General features: G+C 29.4%; 1 long non-coding RNA gene across 1 annotated transcript; it reads left to right on the top strand.

Annotated features, from left to right (window-relative positions):
• Positions 1 to 5,256: 5,256 nt before the first annotated feature.
• Positions 5,257 to 15,373, top strand: LOC133039047 (uncharacterized). Its single transcript, XR_009688584.1, has 3 exons — positions 5,257 to 5,548; positions 6,153 to 6,217; positions 15,130 to 15,373. It is a non-coding gene; the product is annotated as an uncharacterized LOC133039047 (long non-coding RNA).
• The last annotated feature ends 6,541 nt before the right edge of the window (positions 15,374 to 21,914 follow it).

The following is a 21,914-nucleotide window of genomic DNA, read 5'->3' as shown; positions in this document are numbered from 1 at the left end:
CATGTAAAACTATTTAATTTTTTAAAAACTACACCTCTGCAGTATATTTTATTAGACTAAATAAATGTAAACTCTATAATCAGGTTAGACTTTTTTTATTATGAAAGGCATGTAAAACTATTTAATTTTTTAAAAACTACACCAGTATATTTCATTAGACTAAATAAATGTGAACTCTATAATCATGTTAGACTTTTTTTTTTATTATTTAGTCTGAGTTCACATAATAGTAGAATAGGAACTCCGGTTGTTTTCTTTTTAAATAGGTTGTGATTCTAGAATATCAGTTCAAATATTAATGAGATTTGTTTTATTATTATTTTATTATATATAAATAATATTTTATTATTTTATTAAATAAAAATAAAAAAGAATTTCTCATAAACCAAGAATTTCAGTTATATAGGCACACTTTATATAGAATAGATATTCATTTGAGAAGTTTTTAGTATTAAAATAATATTAATGATGATATACATACAAAAAGTATAGAGTGATTTTATATATAATGCATTCTCTTAAAAGGGATATACTGATATATTCTTGAATTGTTTTGGTATTCAGAAAAAATTTTAATCTAACTTTTTTTCATATTTATGTACGTTATAGCTATTTAAGATAACGTACAAAATTTTGAGAAATTCTGAATAATTTACAATATAGAAAATAATGTTCAAACAGTCTATTTTACACTCGTATAAAATAAAATAGTCACGCGTGTAACAAACTGTTTGAACGTAGTTTTCGGCGTGTTAAACTTTTCTAAATTTTTTAAAATTTTACAGGATGTCTCAAATAACTATAACGTACATGACCATGAAAAAAAATTTGACTAAAAAATTATTTCGGGTGCTAAAATAAATTAGAATACATCAATATATTTATTTTAAGGGGGTGCTAGAATTTCTTCAAACTATATATCAACCAAAATACTATATGTATATACATTGGCCAGGACGAATGCAGAAATTATAAATAAAGGTGCATATTTTTTGTACATCTAAGAAAAAAAAAAGGATAATTCTATGTGATTTCATATATGTAAAAATAATTTAAATTAAAAATTAATTAAAGAATTAATACTATTTTCAATTTAAATATTTTTAAATATGTAAATTGTTGGAGTGTTAATTACTTAGAGCTTTGGAAGAAAAAGAGAATGAAAGAGACTGTATTAAATAATAATAATTTAAATGAATTCTTTAAATAAAACATTTTGGAGATAAAGTGGGTCCCACAACACCGAATTTAGCACGTTGCATATTAGGCATGGCGTGGTCCCACCTGCCCTGAAAATATCGTTTTTGGATAACTATGAACAGAAAGTTCTCGACGATGACAGGTAGAACCAATCAAAAACCTCCACGTCATATGCTCATCAACTTGAGGGAATCATGTCAGTTGCACCTGAATAAATCCTTTTCTTTTTCCCTGGCTAAAAGGAAAAAAATAAATAAATATTTTGGTATATATTTATTTGTTTTGGTATTTAAAGGATTTTTTTTAAGTTTTTATAAAAACATTAGATTTTAGATAAAAGTTTATAATTTTACTATAATATGGAATTTTTTATAAAAATACTATTTTTTTTATAAAACAACCATAAAATAACAAAACAGTACGATTAAAACAACAGTGGAATAACTAAAAATTTATCGTGGAATAACATTAAAATTTAACGCAGTACACAGTATAAAACTTACACATGATTTTCAAAAAAAAAATAATATTTTTGAAAAAAATTCTACCCCACAATAAAAAAGAAAAAAAGTTAAAAAATTCAGTATGTAGTGTAAAAATCTCATTTTGTTTTAATGATTTATACTTGTAATCTAGAATTATTTTGTAATTTTTTTTAAAAAATCGAATAACTTATAATATTGAAAAATAATTTAAAATAAATAAAAAAAATAAGTTTGAAATATTTTGTAATACTTATAGCGAAGCCAACTGCTTATGTTAGTGAACCTAGGGGTGTTCATAAAATAACCGATCCAATTCAATCCGCACGATCCAATCCAATCTGCACGATCCAATCCAATCCAATCCGCAAAGTGCGGATATCCGCACTTGTGCGGATTGGATTGGATTGGAAAACTCAAAATCCGCACTTGTGCGGATTGAATGTTGATTGACATGTAAAAGTAACCGATTCAATCTAATCCACACATATTTATAACAAAATTAAAAAATTATATATACAAATAACATTTTAATATAAAGAAAATAGTAATTTAAAAGTCTAATACATATAATACAATTATATTACAAAACTTAATAGATAAAATGTATATTCTATTCTTATATGTTTTTTTCTACATACAATTTTTTAATAGATAAAAGTCTAAAATAAAATTAAATATTTTTTTTATATATACAATTTTTTTTTCTTCCTTTGAATTTGTTGTTTGTTATTTTATTTATTTAATGTGTTGTTGGAGACATAAAATAACTATAATTGTTTTGTTTTGTTGCTAGTTATGTGAAAAAAAAAAAAATTCATAAATATTAAATAATTTAATATTATAAAGTAACCAATCTAAAGTAACCGATCCAATCTGCACTTTTGCGGATTGGATTGGATTGGATTTGAGCTATTGTGCGGATTGGATTGGATCCAAAAAAATGAAATCCGTACTTGTGCGGATTGGATGTTATTTGACCAAAAAAGTGCGGATTGGATCGGATGAACAACCATAAGTGAACCACTTGAGGCTAGCTCAAATGGGCATAGGAGGGTGAGTGTGTGTTGGAGATCCTGGGTTCGAATTCCAAGTTATGCATGATTGTATATATATAAACGCTTAAATAAAAAAAGAAAAAAAAACTTATGTTAGTGGGGGCAATTTTTTCTTTTTTAAGAAAGTAGGATATTAATTAAAAAAAAAATCAATTTTGATAGATAAAATTTTATAATTTTATAAGAATAAAACTAAAATATGTAAGGGCCTCTCTGACTGTTAAGTACCTGTTTTAATTTATCGTATTATAAATTATTTAAAAAAATTTGCAAATTTAAAAATATTTTTAAATAGCTATCATATAAGATTATATTAAAAAAAGACTAAAACAACTTCCACTACAATAATTTAGGGTATTAGCGGTGGATTTATTAGCGGGGTAGATTTATTAGCGGCGGACACAATCCACCGCTAATAATGGGGGTATTAGCGGCAGACCTCAATGTCTGCCGTTAATTTGGCCGGAAAACTGACAAAGAGCATTAGCGACGAGGTCCTGCCGCTAATAAGATTATTAGCGACAGACCCCAATTCAGCCGCTAATGTTATTAATAGCGGCCACTCATTAGCGGCGTACCAATAACGGCTGAAATCCGCCGCTATACCCTATAGCAGCCGATTTAGGAGTATTAGCGGCGGAGTGGTCTGCCGCTAATGAAGTCAAATGTTGTGGTGTTCTAAATTGAAGAAACATTTTTTGAAAAGGTGAATTTTTCAATATATATGAAAATGTAAATAAATATAATTAGGAAAATATATTATTTTTAAATTATAGTTTGAGTTGTTCTGGTAGTTTCTATTTGAATTGTTATGTAAATTTTAGTTGTGATTTAAGTTGTTCTGTTAATTACTATGTGGGTTATTATACAAACTTTTGTAAAATTATATAAAAAAAAAAAAATTGCTTTAAAATGTAAAAATAAAAAAAAATAACACATGAGAAGTGCTAATTACAACCTCCTATTACACCTTTTAGTCAACATTCACGTTTGAAATCACATGCTAGAATACGTTTTTTCATTGCAATATTTCTTATAGTTACACTATCATACCTGTAAACTTTTAAAAAATTTCGAATGATTTATAGTGCTGAAAATAGAGTTCTTGATATTCTAATTTATCACGCTTGTTCAAAAAATTTCAAACGTATTTTTGCCACTGTAAACTATTCAAAAATTTACAAAGATGATATTGTAAGCAGAACGAATACCACTGTAAAAATAATTTGAAAAAAAATATTGTGGCGTGTATTTTTAAGCATGAAAATTGACTAAAAAATTATAATAGGTTGATAGTAACACTCCTCCCCTTATAATTATGATAAATTATGGAAGGTGGAAGAAGAGAAGTAGGAAGGCTGGTTGTAAGCCTAAAGGAAGTTTTAATAGTTTTCTTTTCTCTATCAAAATCTTATCGAGAATCTAAAGGACCCCCAATTATTAGAAAAACGTGTTATTTAACCCAAAAAAACTCATTTATTGTTAATTAATCAAATTTTGACTTCCCAAATTTTCTTATCAGAATCAACAAACTATATAATAAAGTTCTATAAAAAAAAAAAAAATACAAACTATATAATAAATCAAAATAATATGTCATCATTCTTAATTTTTTTTTTTTTTTAGAATTACATCAGAACATAATTTTTATTCAATTAAATTGTTAAATTAGCTTATTCTTTTAAGTATTGAACATTGTTATTGAGTACCCGTAGTGTTTAGTACATTTCATAAGTGACACCTTAAATGATAGGTGAGCGATATTCTCTAAAAATTATTTTTTATAAGTTATATAAGACCATTTAAAAAAAAAATTATATGAGACCTGCTACTTAATTACACCGATAGAAGTATGATATCAAGGAAGATATTAAGTACTAATCGTACCTTTTAACAATTCTCTTAAATATTAGTGAATAGTGTTTACTAACATTAGAAGTAGTGATGAGAGTTTTAAATCGCATTCATGCTTGAATCGAAGCTTTTAAGAAAAATAAGCTATCATCAGCAACAGTAAATTTGAGAAATAATTGGTCTCGAAGTCTCACAAGGAAACACACTCAACAAGCTATTATCACAATCTCGTTTAACCAAAACAGTTAACTCTCCAAGTTTAAATTTTGGCAGTACAATTCTCCAAACTACTGAACTAGTAACAAAGTTAAAGTGTCATTCACTTAACTATCACTATGGGTTGCTTATGTGTATAATCTTGTACACATGACACGTTTATATTAGCACACTTGTAAAGACCGCCTATGAATAATACTTTGTATTACTAAATATTTAAGGTTTATGTATTAATAATTATGGAACGCATATTTTAGAAATATATTTCATATATCATATATGTTTTTATGCTATTTTATATTTAATTACCTAATTTTTGTGTTGTGTTCGGAAGCTGTGGAAAGCGGCGTTGGGCCTTTAGAGAGTCATATCTTATATTTTGATGTATGTTTTTGCTCGGGGTATTTGGTTAATGCTAATAGTCGGGTTTTGGTAATGACCAAATTGTCCTTAGGTTGTTTAATTTTTGATATTTTAATTGATGGGTAAATGGTCATTTTGCTTTTAGTGTTTTGGCTTTTAGTGGAAGGTAGAAGCTTCCTTTTCTTTAATTTATGCTTAGATAATATTAATATTATCAAAGGAAAAAGAAAGGTTAAGTGTGAGATAGATGCTGAAGCTTGAAATTTTGTTCCTCTTTCCCTCTCTCTTTCGTGCAACCTAGAGAACCAGCAAGAAAAGGGTTTGAATTGTTGATTTTATAGTCTTTCTAATCTCTTGAAGGAGAACTTGTTTAAGGTATGGGTTCCTAGCCTTCTTCTTCTTGTTTCTAGTTAGTATAAAGTTAGGTTTTGAGATTTAAATTAGGAATTTTGGTTCTGTAGTTATAGTTGTTGTTTGAATTTAATTTCTGTTGATTAAGTGAGTTTAATTGAGTTGCTTTTTGCTGCCTTTGTTAGTTGTGGTAAGGTTTTGACAAGGTTTGAGTTTGAGAACTCAAACCTTGACCTCTAATGGTGTTTTTGGAATTTGAAGGAATTGTTGTGATTTGCTGCTTGGGATTGGTTTATTATGATGCATTCAGGTGTTCTGGAAAGTATTGTGAAGTTTGGAGTTGATTTGAATTAAGGGGAAGAATTTTTGGGTTCCCAGCTCAGAACCAGAATTCCGGTTCCTGGGGCCCTGTTGCAACCGGTCGACCGGTTGGTCCCGGGAACCGGACTTCCGGTTGGGAACCGGCCTGCCGGTTGGGGCTTTTTCCCGAGCCCTAGTTTTTCCCGTTTTTAAGTAATGTAGAGTATTGGCATCCTTTTTATCGATAGGGTTAAGCTTAGTTTGTATTTTAAAACCCTGATAGGTGTTTTAGCGAGTCTCTCATCGGTTTTTGAACATAATGGTTTAGGGCCCTGTAAAACGTCGAGCTGCACTTCCACTCAGGCTGACCGGCACACTTGAGCACGGAACGAGGTAAGATAGCGTAAGAATATATATATGAATGTATATGCTTGTTTTGAATGTTATACTACTAGCACTAATGTAAAATGATTATTCAAGTGTTAGTATAGTATTGCATGTTAATGTGGTTACGGTGTTACCAACACGAGTACCCAGGGTACGTCGTGTTCGTGGTACAACACTTAGTGAAAAACCGTGTTTTTGCAAATGTCAGTTGTATATACGAGAATATAAAAACTGTACGCGTTTGCAGCAGCAGAACTGAACAGGCAGAATATAAAATATTTGCAGAAAAATAAATAACTTGACACAAGAGATTTATACGTGGTATCAGTGTTCTCACGAACACTCCTAGTCCACGGGGCCACGCCCAGAGAATGAAATCAATTAATAAAGTATCAAAATTACAAAGACAATTGACTTAAACAAGTTTAGACTCCCTCTAAAGTATTGCCGCAATCCTTTGTAATCCACTTTATGAATCTGACTTCTTGAAACACCTTCAAGCCCGAACTCCCTTCGTCTTTGAAGTGTGAGTGCTTACTTCCTCCCGAAGTAAGGCTTCAACAAGTCTTCTCCCGAAGACCAGGTGCTTACTTCCTCCCGAAGTAAGGCTTCAACAAGTCTTCTCCCGAAGACCAAGTGCTTACTTCCTCCCGAAGTAAGGCTTTATCAAGTCTTCTCCCGAAGACCAATCTCTTGTTCAGTCAAGTAGTTCTTCACAACCTCTAGCATAGAGTAAGAACAGAAATAGAACAACTAGAACCTAGATGAACAACTAGGCTCTCACAAAACAAAGAAAGACTCTCTTCTCTCAAAAGATAAATGTAGAAAATGAATAATGGAAGAGGTAATTCGAATGGTTGCTCTCTAGGCTCTATTTATAGATCATAGAAACCAAAGAGGCAACCACAAGTTCGAATTAGCAGCTGTACAAAAACTTTCCAAAAGAAACACGATCTGCTACATCAGATTCGGATGCTGACGAAGCGGATACCGCAGAAACGGGAAACTTACTAAAATCGGGTCCGATCTTCTTTCAATGCTTGATTCCTGCCAAAAACAGATTAGATATTCTGATTGTATCAAGATACAATCGAAATCAATAAGGAAAAGGCAATAATCAAAGTTTCCCTAAAAAAGACAACTTTCCAAAAGAGAATTCCTTCTCTTTTGAGAAGTTTTCAACAAAGGAAAGTTCAAATTGAAAGTACAACTTTCCAAACAAGGAAAAGGGCAACTACAATCCGAATTTATAAGGTAAGAAATCGAATATGAATGCACACCAATCTTACCATAAATGGAAAAATTATTTTGTCAACTAACTTGCCAAAAAAGGACTTTACAATCTCCCCCTTTGGCACTTTAGATGAACCAAATAATTTTTAACACAAAGTACCTGCAAGTTAAAGTTAGCCATAACAAATAACTACTCCCCCTGAGTAGCACAATCGAAAACCAACAATAACTAAAGAAACATGCTAACTTTTAAACCAAATAGTTCACAGGTACTAACCAACCACAACTCCCCCTGGAAAAAGGGTCTAGAGTTGATAAAAACAAATTGAATGCTCAATAAAATGCACATTAATTAAAAAATATTTTGACAACTAAATTGCCAAAAAAGGACCTAACAATCTCCCCCTTTGGCACTTTAGATAATCAAAATATTATTAATTAACAAACACCTACAAAACAAAGTTAGCAAAACAAACATAAAAACTCCCCCTGAGAAGCAAAACAATAAACCAAAATAAAAAGCTAACTTTGACCAAGGATGAACACAAACACAAACACAAACCTCAACTCCCCCTAGACAGTTGAGTATACAATTACTCCCCCTTTTTGTTTATCTATAAGGGCCAAAGACAAAAAGAAATGAAAATATAGAAATATGTCCAACAAAAACAAAAAGAAAGAAAACTTATGCCCCATAAAGCTTGATCAATGAGGACAACTGCTTGAACATCTCTTGCTGAACCTCCTCCATGGTAGCAAGACGATTGGAGCAACAAGAGGAGCATTTGAGGGGGCTTATTCAGATTTCACCATTTTCCTTGGATGCCATAGGTTCTTAGTTGTAGCCATGAATTTCTGAAAGTAAGAATGAGAAACAAAGAACAAGAACACAAACAAATAGGAATCGGGTAGCTAGGCTATGAAAATAAAAGACAAAAGAGGTTGGTTTATACAATCATGAGAGAGAGGATCAAAAGAGGAAACCAACTTAAAAAGAGAAACTACCAGCCCAAGAACACAAATGGAAACCGCCCCACTATCTTGCAAAAATTTCTCCTTTCCTTTTTTTTTTAAAAAAAATGAAAGGAAACTAGAATTACCAACAATATTTCCAAAAATAAGTCAATCTTTCAAGAATAAAGACACATTACCATATAAAGATTAATCTTTACTTGGAAAAATATCAAAATAAATCAAAGAAGAATGAATGTTGATACTTACCATTTATGCACAAGATTTTCTTAACCCATGAAGCAAGTCACACGCCTCCCTCTTTTTTTTTTATTTTTTTTATTATTTTTTTTATATAAATTAAAACCGAAAATAAAATATAATGTGTACAATAAATATATGTGATTCGAACCAAGCAAAAGAAATCAAATATCATTGACAATTGACAAAATAAATTACATGTTATGCTTTGAAGGAAAATAACTAGTTAGTATCTCATGAAATAATCATACTTAATTGATGTTGAGGAAAAAGATATGCATGTTACTGAAAATTGTGAACCAGGATTATCAATTTAAATTTAATAGAGGAGACTTACAGATTTGAACACACTTGTCAGACATAAGTGTGTGCAGTGAAAATAGGATCATTGTCCTTGGCAAGATTTTTCATTTTCGCCTTTTTCAATTTGATCCCGCAACTGGATGCTTTCACACCATACTGAAGGTAGCCCTTTTCTATGGTAGTGCATCCTCATCATAGTTGCTAATTACAATGTTCCAGCTTACTCATCAGATGGCTTTCACACCTCAGTATGGGTAGCTCTATTCAATGAAGGGCTCGACAAGACCGAAACAAAAATTGCTCAACTACGTAGAGAATATTTATTTAATCCCGTACACAAACAAAGAGTAACATGAATCTTTTAACACAACATCACAAAGTATGATCAGACTGAGGTCCTAACTAATTATATTCCAAAAGCATAAACATGATTTGTCAAAATACAATGATAGAAGATTAAGAGCTAGAGAAGAATCACATAACACTATTGTACACGAATTATGAACAGATAAAATTAAACAATGCAAACTCCCAAAGACTTTCTGAGGGAGTCAAAGCGACTTGCATCTAGGGCCTTTGTGAAAATATCAGCTAATTGTTTTTCAGTATCAACATATTCTAATTGCAAAGATTTATTTTCAACAAGTTCCCTGATAAAGTGGTGTCTTATATCAATGTGCTTTGTTCTAGAATGTTGAACATGATTTTTGGAAATATTTATGGCACTAGTATTGTCACAAAAATAGTCAAAACACCCAAATCAAACCCATAGTCAATCAACATTTGTTTCAACCACAATAGTTGAGTACAACAACTGCCAGCAGCTATGTACTCAACTTCGGCAGTGGATAAGGAGATGGAATTCTGTTTCTTGCTATGCCAAGATACTAGATTATTCCCAAGAAAGAAACACCCTCCACTTGTGCTTTTCCGATCATCAGCATTTCCTGCCCAATCTGCATCACTAAAACAAGCAAGATTTGAATTGGTATCTTTCGAGAACCATATTCCATAATCAGGAGTGCTATTAACATATCTAATAATCCTTTTTACAGCTGATACAGAAGATTCCATAGGATTACTTTGATATCTAGCACACACTCCCACACTGTAACAGATATCAGGTCGACTAGCAGTTAAATACAAAAGACTTCCAATCATGCTACGATAGAGTGTAGTGTCTACCTTTACTCCATTCTCATCTTTTGTTAATTTCAGTGTGGTGCTCATAGGAGTACTTACCTGCTTAGCCGATTCAAGGCCAAATTTCTTGACAAGGTTCTTAGCATACTTGCTTTGAGATACAAATGTACCTCCTTCCATTTGCCTCACTTGAAGACCCAGAAAGAAATTAAGCTTACCAACCATGCTCATTTCAAATTCACTTTTCATTTGATCAACAAATACCTGCACTTCATGGTTAGATGTAGAACCAAAAACTATATCATCAACAACCACATTAGCTGATTCCAAAATACGATAAGCTCTACTGTTTAAGGAATATCCAATACACACACCAACATCAATTTTAGCATCAAATTTACCAATATGCTCACGATCTCTATAGACATAACACACACATCCAAAAATATGAAAATGACTTACATTGGGGCGCTTACTTTTCCAGATTTCATAAGGTGTTTTTGAGGTACCTGGACGAATAAACAATCTGTTTATTATGTAGCAAGCTGTGTTAATAGCTTCAGCCCATAAGCGCTTTGTCAACTTCTTGCTATTTAACATCACTCTTGCCATTTCCTGCAATGTTCGATTCTTCCTCTCAACGACTCTATTTTGTTGAGGAGTTTTGGGAGCTGAAAATTCATGAGTTATACCTGTAGACTTGCAAAAATCATCATACACAGAATTTTCAAACTCCTTACCATGATCACTTCGAATTCGAACAATTTTCCCAATATTACAACCTTTCTCAACTCTTAATCTCAGACAAAGAGTTTTAAAGGCATCAAAAGTGTCAGATTTTTCTCTTAAGAAATCTACCCAAGTAAAACGAGAGAAATCATCAACACACACAAAGATATATCGTTTCCCATTCAACCTTTCAACTTGGATTGGACCCATAAGATCCATGTGAAGCAATTCCAATACTTTTGAGGTATTGATATCAGACACAGGCTTGTGAGTGATTTTTAATTGCTTCCCAAGTTGACACGGTTCACACTTACCAACACTTTCTTTACCAAGCTTGGGAGGTCCTCGAACAATACCTGCATTTGACAATCTTTTCAGGTTTTTATAATTAATATGCCCAAGCTTGGCATGCCACAAATCTGTGGTGTTGTTGATAGCTGAATGACAAGTAAACACAGGGGTTAGAGTGTAACAGTTATCATTGGATCGAAATCCTTGCAAGATACATTCATTATCATCATTAAGAACATAGCAATGATCACTATCAAATGAAACAGTATACCCTTGGTCACAAATTTGACTAATGCTAAGTAAATTAGCCCTTAGTCCTTCAACTAACATCACATTTTTCAGTCTAGGTAGCCCTTCAAAATTTAGAGTTCCCATACCAACAACTTTACCAGCTAAGCCATTACCAAACGTGACTTCACCACATTGCATTGGTTTGATATTCATTAAAAAATCCTTGTCACCTGTCATATGTCTAGAACAACCACTGTCAAAATACCACATTTGAGAAGCAGCACTTTTATCAGAAAAACCAACTAGACATTTTTCTTTTTCAACCCATTTTTGTTTGAAAGCACTATGTTTCTTTTGAAAAAAATTCAAATTACCAAAATAATTTGTTTTAAACAAATTTTTCAACGTGAAACATTTAGGTCTGATATGTCCTTTTCTACCACAAAAATGACAAATGGGAATAAATCTTTTTACCTGAGATCTTACCCTTTTTGAAAATCCTGGAGATTTTGCAGCGTCAGAAGCTGTTCTTGCTGCAATAGGCTGTGAAACTGTTATGGCAGAGTTTGTAGCCTCAAGGTGATTCGTTGGAACACTAGATTTTACAAACTTCGTGACTCCAGAACTTTCCATTCCATTAGAACCAAGGCCTGCGAAACCTTTCTGACCTGCATTCTGAGCTTTTTCAAAAATAGAAGATCCAGGGTTAAGCATTTGAACATTTTTCTTAAAATTTTCAAGTTCCTTCTTTAATAGAGAGATTTTTTCATCTTTATCACAAAAACTTGTCTCATATTCTTTTATTTTCAAATCACACATTTCAATCTGATGAGACAATTTATTCAACTCTCTATTTTCAGAAGCAACCTGAATCCATTTTTCATACATGACTTGGTATAATTCCGCAAGAGATTCTTCACAGATTTCAGACTCATCTGAATCTGATTCCTCTTGTTTGGTGGTATTATTCAGACATACCAATCTAGCTTTCACCTGTGAATCACACAACACATTAGACATAACAGAGGTTAGGGCAACATTTTCAGAATTATCTTCATCACTTTCGGTTTCATCATCACTCCAAGTGACATTGAAACTTTTCTTATTCTTTTTCAAAGTGTTTGCACACTCAGCTTGAATATGCCCAAAACCTTCACATTCCCTGCACTGAATTCCCTTTTTGTTAGAAACAGATGGTTTAATAAAAGTATTACCTTTTGAACCTTTCGAAATATTCTTTTTATTTCCCATCTTTTTCATATATTTCTGAAAATTCTTAGTTAATACAGCAATCTCATCATCACATTCACTATCAGAATTTTCATTATCAGCAACTTTCAAAGCAATACTTTTACCTTTATCAGCAATGGATTTGGGTTTGTCCTTTTGTTTAATCTGTTGATTTAATTCAAAAGTACGTAAGGAACCCATCAATTCTTCCACCTTCATAGTGCTAAAATCTTTAGCTTCCTCCATTGCCAAAAGTTTAGTATCAAACCTTTCTGGAAGTACTCTAACAATTTTTCTCACAAGAACAGAATCATCAAGCTTTTCTCCAAGAGCAAAATATTCATTAGCAATGTCAGATAATTTTTCATAAAATTCAGTTAAAGTTTCATTATCAGACATTCTAAGCTCATCAAATTTAGTTTGAAGCATGATAAATCTAGATCTTTTCACATCAGAAGTTCCTTCAAACTGAGTTTGAAGGATCTCCCAAGCTTCCTTAGCAGAAACACAAGATGATATAAGTTTAATGTAACCTTCACCTACACCATTAAAGATAGCATGCAAAGCTTTGCTATTGTAGGCAGAAAGTTTATCATCTTCAATAGACCATTCCAGTTCAGATTTTATAATAGTATTACCTGAAGAATCTGTCTCAACTGGAGGAGACCAACCTGATAGAACCATTCTCCATGCCTTCTCATCTTGAGATTTGATGAAGGCCCTCATTCTAACTTTCCAATAAGGATAGTTAGAGTCATTAAGCAACGGTGGTCTAGAAATAGAACTTCCTTCTGCAAAAAATGACATTCTAACAAAAACGTTATAGGACCACACTAAGAGTTTAGTGTCCCGCTCTGATACCAATTGAAAAACCGTGTTTTTGCAAATGTCAGTTGTATATACGAGAATATAAAAACTGTACGCGTTTGCAGCAGCAGAACTGAACAGGCAGAATATAAAATATTTGCAGAAAAATAAATAACTTGACACAAGAGATTTATACGTGGTATCAGTGTTCTCACGAACACTCCTAGTCCACGGGGCCACGCCCAGAGAATGAAATCAATTAATAAAGTATCAAAATTACAAAGACAATTGACTTAAACAAGTTTAGACTCCCTCTAAAGTATTGCCGCAATCCTTTGTAATCCACTTTATGAATCTGACTTCTTGAAACACCTTCAAGCCCGAACTCCCTTCGTCTTTGAAGTGTGAGTGCTTACTTCCTCCCGAAGTAAGGCTTCAACAAGTCTTCTCCCGAAGACCAGGTGCTTACTTCCTCCCGAAGTAAGGCTTCAACAAGTCTTCTCCCGAAGACCAAGTGCTTACTTCCTCCCGAAGTAAGGCTTTATCAAGTCTTCTCCCGAAGACCAATCTCTTGTTCAGTCAAGTAGTTCTTCACAACCTCTAGCATAGAGTAAGAACAGAAATAGAACAACTAGAACCTAGATGAACAACTAGGCTCTCACAAAACAAAGAAAGACTCTCTTCTCTCAAAAGATAAATGTAGAAAATGAATAATGGAAGAGGTAATTCGAATGGTTGCTCTCTAGGCTCTATTTATAGATCATAGAAACCAAAGAGGCAACCACAAGTTCGAATTAGCAGCTGTACAAAAACTTTCCAAAAGAAACACGATCTGCTACATCAGATTCGGATGCTGACGAAGCAGATACGCCTTAAACGGAAACTTACTAAAATCGGGTCCGATCTTCTTTCAATGCTTGATTCCTGCCAAAAACAGATTAGATATTCTGATTGTATCAAGATACAATCGAAATCAATAAGGAAAAGGCAATAATCAAAGTTTCCCTAAAAAAGACAACTTTCCAAAAGAGAATTCCTTCTCTTTTGAGAAGTTTTCAACAAAGGAAAGTTCAGCTGAAAGTGCAACTTTCCAAACAAGGAAAAGGGCAACTACAATCCGAATTTATAAGGTAAGAAATCGAATATGAATGCACACCAATCTTACCATAAATGGAAAAATTATTTTGTCAACTAACTTGCCAAAAAAGGACTTTACAATCTCCCCCTTTGGCACTTTAGATGAACCAAATAATTTTTAACACAAAGTACCTGCAAGTTAAAGTTAGCCATAACAAATAACTACTCCCCCTGAGTAGCACAATCGAAAACCAACAATAACTAAAGAAACATGCTAACTTTTAAACCAAATAGTTCACAGGTACTAACCAACCACAACTCCCCCTGGAAAAAGGGTCTAGAGTTGATAAAAACAAATTGAATGCTCAATAAAATGCACATTAATTAAAAAATATTTTGACAACTAAATTGCCAAAAAAGGACCTAACACTTAGTAATTCCCGGGAGTACAGTTAGGGCTCTACCAACACAAGTACAGAGTTGGTACTTTAGTGCATTTGGTATAGTAGTCGTACTACCCTTAAGAACGTTCTTAATCATTTGGTGAGCTTCGTTGTTAAGCTCAGGGCAGCTTAATCATAAAGCTGGCAGCGTGCTACTTTTATATATTTCTTGCATATCTTACTGAGTCTGTAGACTCATCAGTTTACTACCTTGTGTAGGTAAAGGAAAAGCAAAGCTGGAGGAACAGTGAGGCGGAACTCGGCATGATTGTACATATCGCGGCAGTGCAACCTGGAGGGTTTCGGTTTACTAGTATTTTGGAGTCTGTATTTTGAGGATGCTTGACCGCTAAAATTAAAAAATATATATATATGTACATATTGAGAAAATACTTTTAACTTGTATTTTGATACTCGGGATCCCGATCCATATGATTATTAATATATAAATTATTAAAGTTAATTTTCGGGTTTATTATTATAAAATACGGGCGTTACAACACTTAATATTATTATTTAATAATTATTTTCAAAATTTATTTTAAAATTAAATAAAATTATAAAAATAAAAATAAAATATTTTTAAAAAATAAAGATATTATAAGTTTTGCAATAATTTATATTTTTAAAATAATAATATTAGATTTACCAATATAAATTTGACACATGTATAAAAGTGTACACATTGATAACTAACGGTTAAAAATAAATAATATTTTAAATTTGCAAGTAGTTTAATAATTTAGAAAAATTTACCGGTAAAATTTAAACTTAAAAAATTAAGTATAAATAAAATAATAGTTGAGAAAATTAATTTAGGTGTAAAAAACTTAAGCAATAATAAACCAATGGTTATTTAGGGAGGTAGAGTATTCTCCAAGTACTTTGTGGTGATTGTAAATAGAAATAAAGCATAGAACAAAACCAGGTGTCAAATCTAAAGCGGTGAAGTAAGTGGGCCCCGGCCACGTCAGCAGTCAAATCTATCCAACACTTTGGGCAGAACCACCCCAACACGCCACGTCTTCATCTTAGTAACCTTCTTCCTCCCACTTTTTTACTTTTTAAATATACATTTTTTTTTTTTAATTATTCTTAGATTTTTGTTCAAAACAAAAATATGGCTGGATATTTTATTTATTTATTTATTGTTTTTTGGGTAAATTTACAATACAATTCTCGAAGGGATGCTTTTTAGTAGACTTTTATCTGTTTTGGTAAAAAAAAAAAATTAATTGGGTAGGTTATAATTATATAAGATAATTTTTTAAAAAATTAAAATAATTTATTATTGAAATTTAAGATAAGATAAATGAGGTTACATCTCAAATTAATTGGTAATGAGAGAAATAGTCAATCTATCTTATATATTTTACTATTTTTCTACACATTAGTAATTAGAGACTGTCTCTAATATTTATGATTTTTTTTAAATAAATATTTTATTCAACGTATGATTGTTATTTTATATACGTATTAAGTAACTGTTTAAACTTTACTTTTTATATATGATTCTAAATAATTACAACGTATACGATTATAATAAAATAATTAGAATTTTTTTTTTAATGCTAAAAACATAAGACAGTCTACCCGAATATTTATTAAGAAAAAGATATTTGCAGCCAAATCCCTTTAATTTTTATAATTTTTTACTCAAATGATCTTAATAAAAAAAAAAGTGATAGCAAAAGTATATTATCTTACGAATTTATTGCAGACGTATCTTTTTTCAATCATTAAGTGTCAATTCAGAAACACGTGTCGATATATTATTAAATTATGTATTAAATAAGCTAAGAAAATATATCACCACATAATAAGATGCTTTTATTATTATTCTTTTATTAGAGTTATATGTATAAAAATTATAAAATAAATATTAAGACAATTTCGCTGCAAGTATCCTTTAAAAGAAGGGTAAATTGCAGTATAATTATCAAATATTTTAAATTTTATATACACTTAAATACTTAATATTTATTTTTAGAGGCAAAAATACCTAATGTTACAATTCTCTTACACTGTTACTATTACTTTTGTTAACTCATAAGTATGGACACGTAGAGGGTTCAGATGCATTACATTTATTTTTATTTTATTTTAAAACTTAATATTCTTAATATCAGAAACTAAATGCTACTTGTTTAAAAAAAAAACAGTTTTCATACAAATTTTCACATGATATTGGCATTTTAATTCGATAATTATATTCTATATATTGCACTGATTCACTCAGCTATGGTAATTTAGTATTACATCTCTCTTAATTTTTTTAAAAAACGAGTAGTATTTAGTTTTTGATATTAAGAATATTAAATTTTAAAACAAAATAAATATAATACATTTGGGTCATCCATGTGTCCATATTTATGAGTTAAAGTACTAGTAAAAAATTATAACATTAAGTATTTTTACCTTTAAAAATAAATATTAAATATTTAAGTTTATAAAATTTAAAATATTAGATATTTATAGTGCAATCTACCTTTAAAAGAATGTACTACATATTTGTAGATTTTTTTTGGATAATATTTATGGTCAAAATTTTAGTTGTTAAGTTTTTTTTTAATATACCCTTTATTAAAGGTTGATATCCTCATATTAAATTTGTAGTGATATGATAAAATAGTTATGGAGTGCAGAGGTATCAGTCTCAAAATGCCGAAAGAGTACAGAGATGCCGAAATGTGTCAGAATTTTAAGAAGAATTTTTATTTTTTCTAAAATAAATATATTTGTTTTCCACCCTTGTCTTTTTGTAAATTTCACAACATTTTTCTTTTCCTCCAACTACCAAAAATTATATATAAAAATATTAATTTTTTTTTGTAGTACAATGTTTTGGTAGATTCTAGTTTTGTTATTTAAGATATTTTTTTAATCTAATTTTGTATTTTATAATGGTATGCATTATAATTATTTAAAATTATTTATAAATTTTTTGAAAATTTTAAAAAATTTATAGTGCTAAAAATTAAAAATTTACAAATAATCGTGAATAACTATTATGAAAAATTTATTAAATGTCAAAAAATATAAATGCCTTTTAAAAGAGTGTATTATAATAGATTTACTCTTAAAATTATCAATTATTAGAATTGGGGACATTTAATATTTTTAAACATATACAGATCCTATTAAATTATCAATCTAATTCAATTAATTTTAGTTATCTCATCAATCTAATATCCATTAGATATTGAACTTGATCTATTCTATCCATTGATTGTACATCAAGTATATCTATTTTACATTGATTTAGATTTATCTAATATTTTAGACATAGTATTTCTTTGATCAAATTGGACCTATCCAATTTTTTTATTTGAGATTATTTCACAAATATGCAAAAATTACAAAAATACTGGTATACAAAATTTAAATATTTTTATGATTTTATTTACAGAAATATAATATTTTAATTTTATGTTATACTCTTGTTAATTTATGGTTGATTTTGTAATGTCTCCGCCAGTGACGGACCCAGAAATTTTTCTTTGTGGGGGCTTTTTATTATTAAAAAATATTTGTACATATATTATAATTATTTTTACTAGATTTATTTAATTTTGTGGGGGCTTTTTTACTATTTTAGTCTATAATTATCAAATTAAAAAAAAAAATAATTTTTTAAAAGGCAATATTTTTGCTAGTGGGGGCTATAGCCCCCACATTAAAACAATTGGGTCCGTCCCTGGTCTCCGCTTCAAGCTGTACTTGGAAAAATTTCTTAAGAGATCACCCATCCTAAAATTATCCCAAGTCAAGCACGCTTAACCGTGGAGTTCTTTCGTGACGGGCTATCAAAAAATAAGATTCACCTTGTTGATATATGTAATATCAATCAATCCATTTAAGATCTCTTCAAGTCCAATACCTACACAGTCTCAGAATCATCACACTTGACCTTCCCCAGGCGATGTAGGATTGCACATCTTACCCGGTATTTTCCCTTACGGATCACATGACTACTGACTGTCACAGATTTTTTCTTATTTGTATGTTATTTTTTTGTTGTTGTTTAAATGTTACTTTCCCGTTACTTCTATATAATTTTCTTGTCGTTTTTATAAAACATTGTAAAAATATAAAAAAATTACAAAAAAAAAAAATATATATATATTTTATGTAATTATTCTTTGTATATATATCGAGAATTGGATTGTATCCCGTCCTATCCAGAAAAAATAACTAAACTTTTAATCTTTATTTTAATATATGCATATATTAAGTATAATAATATAAAATTTAATTACTCATCTAAATTAAATAAAAATATTAATGAGTTCGATTAGATATTAGATGTATTGGATTTTCAGACATACCATTTAATATTTAATTCGATCCAATTAGATATTTAAAAATAACATTTAATTTGAAATGATTATAATTAAATATTCAATATTTAGTAGTAAATTATAATTGGATTGAATCGATTTTTGTACATACCTATTTGCAATAATTCAGTAATTTACTAATGAGATAACTTTTTTTATTCACAATATATATAGGGAAGCTTTTCTCATAATTTTTTTTTTTTGGAATTATTTCACAAATACATAAAAATAACAAAAAAAATTATAAAAATACAGTTTTACGGAATTTTACGCATTTTTACGATTTTACGATTTTATTTACAAAAAATGCGATATTTTTTTGTTATACTCTTGTTAATTTGTTGTTGATTTTTTGTTATTTGTATGTTATTTTTGTTATTGCTTTGATGTTATTTTCATGTTAATTTTATGTAGTTTTCTTGTTATTTTCATGTTGTTTTTATGAAAAACCGTAAAACTATAAAAATAAACATAAAAATGTAATTTCTTAATAAAAAATAATGCTTTATGTAATTAAAAGAAAAGTAAAAAATTGATATCGTTCTCAACAATAAATTGAATATTGTATTAAAAAAAATGATCTCCCGATATTTATATATATATATATCTATTCTATATAAAGTGTGCCTATATAACAGAATTCTTGGTTTATGAGAAATTTATGAGTAATTTTTCATTTATATTAAAAATAAAATGGTATATGAGAAATTCATGGGTCACTTTTTATTTATATATAATAAAATAAATCTCATTAAATAAAAAAAAAAATAGGGTTCTAAATTTTCTTTAATTACCATTTCTAACCCTATTTGATTATTTATGCCTCTTTTATAAATCCTACTTGATTAAAGTTAAAGATTATAAGGTTAATTCAAATTATTGTTCATATATTAATTAATCTCATTAATAAAAAATAATTCAATATATAAATCCTATTTGATAAAAAATAATCTTAACTTTTTAATTTAATTAATAATTATTTGTCATGTAATTATTAAGTCTTTTCCTTTTAATTTTCTTTTTGTTGATGATGCTAATTTATTCATATTTTGATTTTTACAATTTTTGTGTTCAGACCATTAAGGTAGTGTTCTACTAGGAAAACTAACGAGTTTCGCCCCTTCGCTAATGGCCTCTAAGAATTTAAATTCCAGTATTGTATAAATCTTCAATTTATTTTATTTCTTATAATAACTGAAATTTTGCTACTTTTTTTTTTAATTTACAACTTTATTGTTTATATCTTATTAGGGACATTCATGGAAATTTGGGTTTCTTTGAAATATATAATTAATGAGCATTACTTTTTGATCATAGTGTGTTTTCCATGGTTGAAAACTTCAATAATCTCTATCATTTGATATCAAATAAAATAAAATTATCATGATGTATAGATTATGGTTATTTAATGACTAATTAGAGTGTTGAAATTGTCAAGCTGATATTTAAAATTGTTTATAATTGAATTGTTTCTTTGTCAAAATTAATATTAAGTATATTTATATGTTTATAGGTTTATCTATTTTCTCTTAGATCAATCATGCTCATATACCAAAAAAATCATACTCATATAGACATGTTATTTTCATTTTGTAATTTAGATCTTCTTAGTCATTATTTAGTTCACTTAAATCTTTTCTGATTATGGTAACTGAAGTTTTGTTTCGTTTAGGTATTCGATTACAAAGATCTGTACTACATGTATTATTTATTTTTGACTATGAGGAGGTGGATTTCTTTATTGGGAAACATATAGCGTGACAAATTATTGTTCATATATTGAATAATTATTTTTGATTAATGGGATTCATATATATATAACTGTGTATATTGAATTCTTTATTCAAATAATTATTTTTTATTTTTACGTGATTATTTATTGTTCTTATATCTAGAACCCTATTTGATTAAAGTTAAGATTATTAGATTAATTAATTTGTGATTTTTTCCTATACACGTAATAATAATCTCACATAATAACTAATAATATTTTTTCTTTAATTTTAATTGTATCATTTTCAAATAACATAAAAAAAAAACTAGCATAAAATAAAATAATTTTTTTTAATGTGCTATGTATATATATAGTACAAGTGTTGCTCTAACGGGTAAATACCATTTTGGACTCTCTGTTTTACAAAAGTTACCAATTGGATCCTGTGTTTTGTTAAATGACAAAATGGACCCTGTATTTTCTAAAATAGTACAAATAGGACCCTGAATTGATTTTTTGTCAAAATAAAGTTTAATTATAATCCGATCTAAAAGTGCTATGACAAAACTGTTTACATTTTTTGTATCTATTCGTATTAAGCATTGTCTTCAAGTTGGTTGTATTAAAAAAAAAGTTGTCAAAAATTAAGCTCAGAGTCCTATTTTTACTATTTTAGAAAATACATGGTTTATTTTATCATTTAACAAAACACAAGGTCCAATCTGTAACTTTTACAAAACACAGGGTCCAAAATAGTATTTACCCATTTAATAACATCATTAAATTAGTTTGTAAAAAAAAGTTATCACCAATTTTTTTTAAGTCATGGGGTATTAATTTCCAAATAAAAGGGAATTTATTAATAATTTCTCTATTATCTTTTTATTCTGATAATTTCCTTTTACTGATGACTGTCTTTTCTTTCTTTTTTTTAAAAAAATCCAACTAGA

Source organism: Cannabis sativa, chromosome 6 (assembly GCF_029168945.1).
Source record: "Cannabis sativa cultivar Pink pepper isolate KNU-18-1 chromosome 6, ASM2916894v1, whole genome shotgun sequence".
Classification (NCBI taxonomy): Eukaryota; Viridiplantae; Streptophyta; class Magnoliopsida; order Rosales; family Cannabaceae; genus Cannabis; species Cannabis sativa.
The sequence above is the reverse complement of the archived record's forward strand: the minus strand, read 5'-3'. Positions and strand labels throughout refer to the sequence as shown.